Genomic DNA, 6995 nt, shown 5'->3' on the forward strand with positions numbered 1-6995 from the left:
TTTAAATAGAAAAAGAAAAGAAAACAGGATTGTAATCCAGAATGCATACTATGGCAAGCCATGAATGCATTCAGTAAGGGAAGGGTAAGAGAAAGTTTTTATTGGCAAAAAGGGAGAGGTTCTCATAAGCTTCTTAGAAACAGAGTTCATTGGTTTTGGAGGCTCAAAGTCAGATTTGTTGTCAGTTCATTGGTTGAGATGCCATTACTGGGCAGTTTCTTCTCAGAGCATCTTATCTGAATAACTGCAGTTCTAAAGAATGTCTAGTGATAAACCTTGTCACAAAAACATGTTTATACGTGCAAAGCAGAAGATGCATGAAGGATGTGAAAGAATTTCTGATGGATTTTAGAAAATCCTTGAAAACAATTCTTATCTCAGACAAACAAGCATGAGTCCCCCTCCTCTTTGCCTTTCCCAGCCCTATTTTATCTGGCTCTGACAGAAACTGATTTCATCAACTTTCATAAGCACCTATATCCAGAAAATATGAAGAACTCTTACAACTCAACAATAAGAAAACAAATAACTCAATTTAAAATTGGGCAAAAGATTGAAATAGATATTTTACAAAAAAGTGATATATGAATGGCCAATAAGCACATGAAAAGATGCTCAGCATCACTAAGCTATTAAAGAAATGAAAATTAACACCACAGTGAGATACCACTTCAAACCTGCTAGGATGGCTAACATCAGATAGATAAATTTGGACAGGATTTAGAGAAATTGGAACCCTTATAATTTGCTCTGGGATTGTAAAATGGTGCAGCCACTTTAGAAAACAGTGCAGCATGGCAGTTCCTCAAAAGGTTAACCATAGAGTTACCAGCAATTCTACTCCTAGGCATATGCCCAAGAGATGTGAAAACATATATTCACACAAACAAATTCACATGAATGTTCATAGGAGCATTATTCATAATAGCCAAAAAGTGGGACCAATCCAAATGTCCATCAGCTGGTCCAAATGTCCATCATATGAGGCAGATCCAGGCCACATGCCCTCCCGTGCCTATTAGGAACAAGCCCTGGGCCCTCAGCACGAGGCACAATGGCCACCCCAGCCCGGTCATACAGCAGCATTTCCTGTGTTACATACGCAAGGAATACATAGAAGACCTGGCCAAAATCCCCAAGAGTTTCTTACAAGAAGCACATGTTACCCTTATAGTGATTGGGCAGTCATCCTACCATCATACTGAGCCTTTCTGCAAATGGACTGGGTATTCTCATGAAATCTATGTTGATCCTGAGAGAGAAATTTATAAAAGATTGGGGATGAAAAAAAAAAGTGAAGAAATTGCCTCCTCGGGACAGAGCCCCCATATAAAGTCAAATCTACTGTCAGGAAGCCTTCAGAGCCTGTGGCAGGCAGTGACTGGCTCTCTTTTTGATTTTCAAGGTGATTCCAGCCCAGCAAGGCAAAACCCTCATCTTAGGTCCAGGTAACAACATCCATTTTATACATCACTATAGGAACAGGTTGGATCACAAACCCATGAACTCTGATTTACAGGCTATAGGCGTTCAGCACATGAACTTTACAAGCAGACCTTCAGTTCTCCATGTGTGACTCAATACGGAATCTGTTCTTTGCAAATGGACCCTCATGAATGTGACCTTAAATGTTGGAGTGTAATATCCTTGAGCAGTGTCTAACTTGCTGGCTCTTCCCAGCCTTTGAGGGGTTATGAAAACATAGAGAAACCATGTACTGGTTGAATTGCATGCTGAGGGGAATCAGTTGTTAATATGATATATATTTTTAATTTCATAGCTTTTAAAGTTTTATACAAAATAACAAATATACAAAATAAATATTTAATAGCTGTAAAAATATAAATATACAAAATAATATTTTAAAGCTGTAAAATTATGAATACCACTGTAAGATCTTTTACATTATGGTATATCCATTCAATGAAAGATTTTTTTTTTTTGGCAATTAAAATTATAAATTCTTATGAAGAATGTATAAAGGGAAGGGAAAGAATTCAAGACCACTTTATTCAGTAAAAATAGGTAGGATATCAAATTCTGTGAATAACATGACCACATATGTATGTTTTATTGTTGTATGCTTAGAAAAAAGACAGGAATAAACACAACAGAATATTGCCAGTAGAAAAAAAAAAAAACTGGAAAGTGAATAAAGAAAATGTGATATATATCCATAAAATGGAATACTATTTGGCAATGAAAAGGAACAAAATACTAATACAGGCTATAACATGAAGGAACCTTGAAGAAATTATGCTAAATGAAGGAAGCCAGACATACAAAAAAACATATTATATGGTTCCACTTACATGAAATGTCTAGAAAGGCAAATCTTTAGAGATGGAAAGTGGATTAATGGTTGCCTAGGACTGGGAGTGGGAAAGGAAAGAGACAGCTAATGGGTATAGTGTTCCTTTTGAGAATAATAAAAATGTTCTGAATTTGGATTATGGTGATTATTTAATTCTTCGTTGAGTATATACTGAGCATGTCATAAGTTTGACATTAGAAAGTCTTCAAATTTGTTGGTGTTCCCAGTTCCAACTGTATGTTTCCCAAGTTTGCTTTTGGAAACCCAGAGTGCACCCCTCTATAGACACATCTTTTTTTTTTTTTTTTTTTGGGTAGCAGAAAGTCTTCAAATTTGTTGGTGTTCCCAGTTCCAACTGTATGTTTCCCAAGTTTGCTTTTGGAAACCCAGAGTGCACCCCTCTATAGACACATCTTTTTTTTTTTTTTTTTTGGTAGCTGGCTGGTGTAAGAATCAAACTCTGGACCTTGTTGTTATCAGCACCATGCTGTAACCAACTGAGCTAACTAGCCAGTCCTACACATAATTTTTAAAGGGTAATTAAGTTCATGGTCCTAACGTAGGCCTGGCCACAAAAGCCTGTTTATTATGTAGGTAGGCCTTGAAAAAGGCACAATGCAGAAAATAAAACTGGAAGAGAAAGAAAAAATTTTTCTCCTCTTTTCTGAGAAAATCAAATCCTAGGCAGAATTCTGAAGTGAGCAATATTGTCATGTCAGACCTCTCCCTTTTCCTAAGCACACCTTTTCTTGTTCATTTTTTCCCACAGCACCTGGCACTCAGTGCCTTGCTGAATTGGACTGAAGCGCACTTTGGTGTGCCCAAATGTAAACATAACCAGCAATCTCTCCTGGTAGATGCTGCTAACAAGGGAGGGAAAGAAAGCTGCCTGGTCAGACCTTTTGCTTGGTGTGTTCTGTGACTCCCTCAAAATGTATAGAGAACGCAGATGAAAAAAGGAATAGTAATACACAGGCTGCAAGCCTAAGCAGGCAGCATCACACAGTTAATGTAAGAAGAGCAGAAGTAGTGTTTGAAGAGATTTTGAAGAGTAATCCAGAGAAGTTGGATGACGAAGCAAGAAAATAATGCATAAAGATTTAAGAGGGAAATAACATCAAAGATATAAAAACGGAGGATGAATTGATGAGAGTTCTCAGAATATACTTGAGGGGAAAAAATCATTTTTTTAAATAGGGAATGAAATAAAAGAAACATGATAAATGAACAAGAATGTTTAAATAGTTCCAGGTGTTGATCATCTTATGTGTGCATCAGTTATACATGTTTCCTACCAGCAGATGTATAGGACCGTAGATACAGAGGCTTTTTCCATGGTTCTGTGGAATTAAAAGGTAAATATAGTCGGCCCTCCATATCCATGGGATCTGCATCCATGGATTTCCGAAACTGAGGATTGAAAATATTTGGGAAAAAATGATGGTTGCCTCTGTACTGAACAGGTACAGACTTTTTTTTCTTGTCATCATTCCCTTAGCAGTGCAGTATAACAACTGTTTACATTGTACTAGGTATTATAAGTAATCTAGAGATGATTTAAAATATATGGGAGGATAACAAAGGAAAAAGAAAAAAAACAAAGGGTGAAGTATAGGGGATGATGTGTGTAGGTTATATGCAAATACTATGCCATTTTATATCAGAGAATTGAGCATCCGTGGATTTTGGTACCCTCAGGGAACCCTGGAACCAATTCTCCATGGATACTGAGGGACAACTGTGTAATCAAAGAACAGCAACAGTGAAAGGAAAGGCTGTATCTACTTTCTTTGCATTTCCTCCTCACTTAATGTAGGACCCCACCTGGGCTAGACTCTGAGCTTGGGCTTCCTGTTCCCCTGGCTCCAGGAGATCTGCCCAGATCAGCAGATGCCCTCAAAATAAAAGTGGCTTTACTGCTCCAGTCCCGAGAATCTCTTGAGATCCTGCTTTTCCTTAGATTTTGACTGGGAAAAAATATGGTGGGTGAATCAAACTTTACCTTTTATCTGCTGAAGACTTAAAAAAAAAAAAGTAGAAAATGCTCCACTGAAGAAAGACCTAAAAATGGAAAGGAATGGCCCAAGTAAAGGACATGGTGAAAATTTCTTCCATGGAAACAACACCACCTAGAAAGGATAACCAGGAATTTTGTATAGAAAGAAATGTCAACGGACTAACCATAAAGTTGATATGTTCAAAGATGAGATTAATAATTTTAATAGGCTGCAGCTGTGGGATATTTAGGGCACACTAGGAATATAGTTTGAAGTATTTTATGTAACTATTTGTTAAGACTCTTTCACAGAACTACTGAGTGATTAGAAGCTGAACACAAAAGATTGATTTCACTTACATGAAATTCTAGAATAACGAAAATTGATCTGTAATGATAGAAATCAGATCAGTGGTTGGGACAGGTGATTAACTGCAAAGGGGAATGAGGGAACTTTCTGGGGAGATGTAAATGTTCTGTATCTTGATTAGGACAGGGTGCTGGTAATACGATTGTATTCATTTGTCCAAACTCTGACCTGTAAACTTAACATGGGTGCATAAAGTCTAAAGTCATTTTTCTTGGACTCTTTATTTATATGAAACAAAAATTCAGCAGTATAATTACCCGTGTCTCCCTTTCTGAGCATTTTTTAAGTAAAAGTAGAATACAGATTACTGGGAAGATGATATTGTCCAGGGAACAGGAACTGATCTAAGAAGAATGTGGCTACCAAACATGTTTTGAGAAATGCTGCTACAGCCCGTCTAGCCGTGGCATATGTTGTTAAACTCAGGTCCTGTAGAGATCCAAATCTCATGTAATCTGTCCCTCTTACATATTTTTGGTGAGAAATCTTATTGCTAATAAAATACTCAGATCCTCTTGTATTTGTTTTTAATAAACTGATTAGGTGGTTTGAAAATTAAGTTGAGGCTAGAGATTTCAGGAACTTTGAATTACATAAGGGGAAAAGAAAGGTTTTCATGTGAATGAAGTTGGAAATGACAAGTCATATCCAACAGTGCACTCTATGTTCTGTTTCTCCTCTTCATTCCCACAAGGAGCAATTACCAAATAATTTACATTTGTAAGACTTCAGTAGCAAAGAATGCTTATTGCTAGGATGATGAATATGTAGCTCTTTTTTAAAATATTATCTTATTTTAAAAGATTAATATTCATGCTGAAAAAAATGTTATGATGAAAATTTTATAAAAACTTATGCATCACTAGACCAGGATTAACATCCTTGAATAATCCATCATCTACTAAGACTGTTGGGCCAACATATCAATTGCAGCTAATCCATTTCATTTACCAAAAGAAAAGAGAAAAATTCCTAAAATGTATTCTGAATCAACATATCCTCTACCAACTTCCACCCCTTTGGTAATGGGAGTTAATTGTAACTCCCTGACAGGTAGTACAGACTCACCAAAGTCTCAGCATCCAGTCCCCAGGAACACTGAGGCAGATGTCTGTTTCCTCTAATGGCAGCACTACCTCTAATGCTCTGTGTGTCTGTGTCTCTGTTCAGAATTCTATTAAGTGTTCCTTGGTAGTACCACTCCAGGGTGAGGACCACTGCAGGCAACGTTCTTAGACCACTGGCCTCACTCCTGTATCCTTCCCTGCTTTCCTAAGAAGATCTGAGTGTAGGAAAAAGGAAATTATATATTTGAGTAAAAGCACTTGCTTTAACTATGGCAACCTAGAAAATGGCCAAAGGTTCAAAACTAAATATTACCCATTATTTATGTTTGAAAGTCCTCAGAGAAGAGTTTCCATGGGATGAAGTTGTTCTTCGCAGCTACTGACTTCCTGGTATAGTTATTAGAGGATGAAAATTAAAGTAATAATAAGACTTAGGTTTCAGATAAAGCCAGTCAGCATCTCTGTGGTGTTAACAGTATAAGTATAATCTGGGAACCAACAAGAACACTAAAGATCCGTGAACTCATTTTTAATTTACCTTGCATAAATAAAAGTAGAAGTTTTGTTTGCTTGGTAGGGTTTGGTTTTGTTTTAATTTTGGCAATAAGCATAGTTATAATTCAGTTATCAGTCCTTGATCTTAATAAGCAGGCCTAGCAGGAGCTCTTTACTTTTTAAGGAATAAAAGTGACAAGGAAAGTTCTAGCAAGAAGGTGTGATGAGCTACTTTATCACTATAGCTCATCACCTAAAAGAAGGGGCAACCTTCATTTGTGTAACTTTAACTCTGTAGTGATCAGTATTACCAAACGAATCCACAGAAATAGTCCCTTGCTTAATGTTTAGACATTTGCTGTTTTCTAATTATAAAAGTAACACATGAGAGAGGCAGTAGAGCATACGGGCTGAGAACACTCACTGGCTTTAGATCTGGAGATGAATCCACAGAAATAGTCCCTTGCTTAATGTTTAGACATTTGCTGTTTTCTAATTATAAAAGTTACACATGAGAGAGGCAGTAGAGCATACGGGCTGAGAACACTCACTGGCTTTAGATCTGGAGAGGCCCCAGCACCCACACATACTTGGCCAGTCATAGCTATGTGACTGAAACTCTCTAAGCTTCAGTTTCTTTATCTATAAAATGAGGAGAAATTATGGGACCTACCATAGAAGTTTGATGTGGAGTTAAATAAAATGATGTCAGTAAGATACTTAGAACAGGGCATGACTTAAGAAAGGGGGTTA

The 6995-nt window shown here is 37.0% G+C and overlaps 1 pseudogene; it reads left to right on the forward strand.

Annotated features, from left to right (window-relative positions):
• Window positions 1-981: 981 nt before the first annotated feature.
• LOC103604447 lies at window positions 982-1576 on the forward strand (annotated as a pseudogene).
• Window positions 1577-6995: the final 5419 nt, after the last annotated feature.

Source organism: Galeopterus variegatus, unplaced genomic scaffold, assembly GCF_000696425.1.
Source record: "Galeopterus variegatus unplaced genomic scaffold, G_variegatus-3.0.2 Scaffold5146, whole genome shotgun sequence".
NCBI classification, from domain to species: domain Eukaryota; kingdom Metazoa; phylum Chordata; class Mammalia; order Dermoptera; family Cynocephalidae; genus Galeopterus; species Galeopterus variegatus.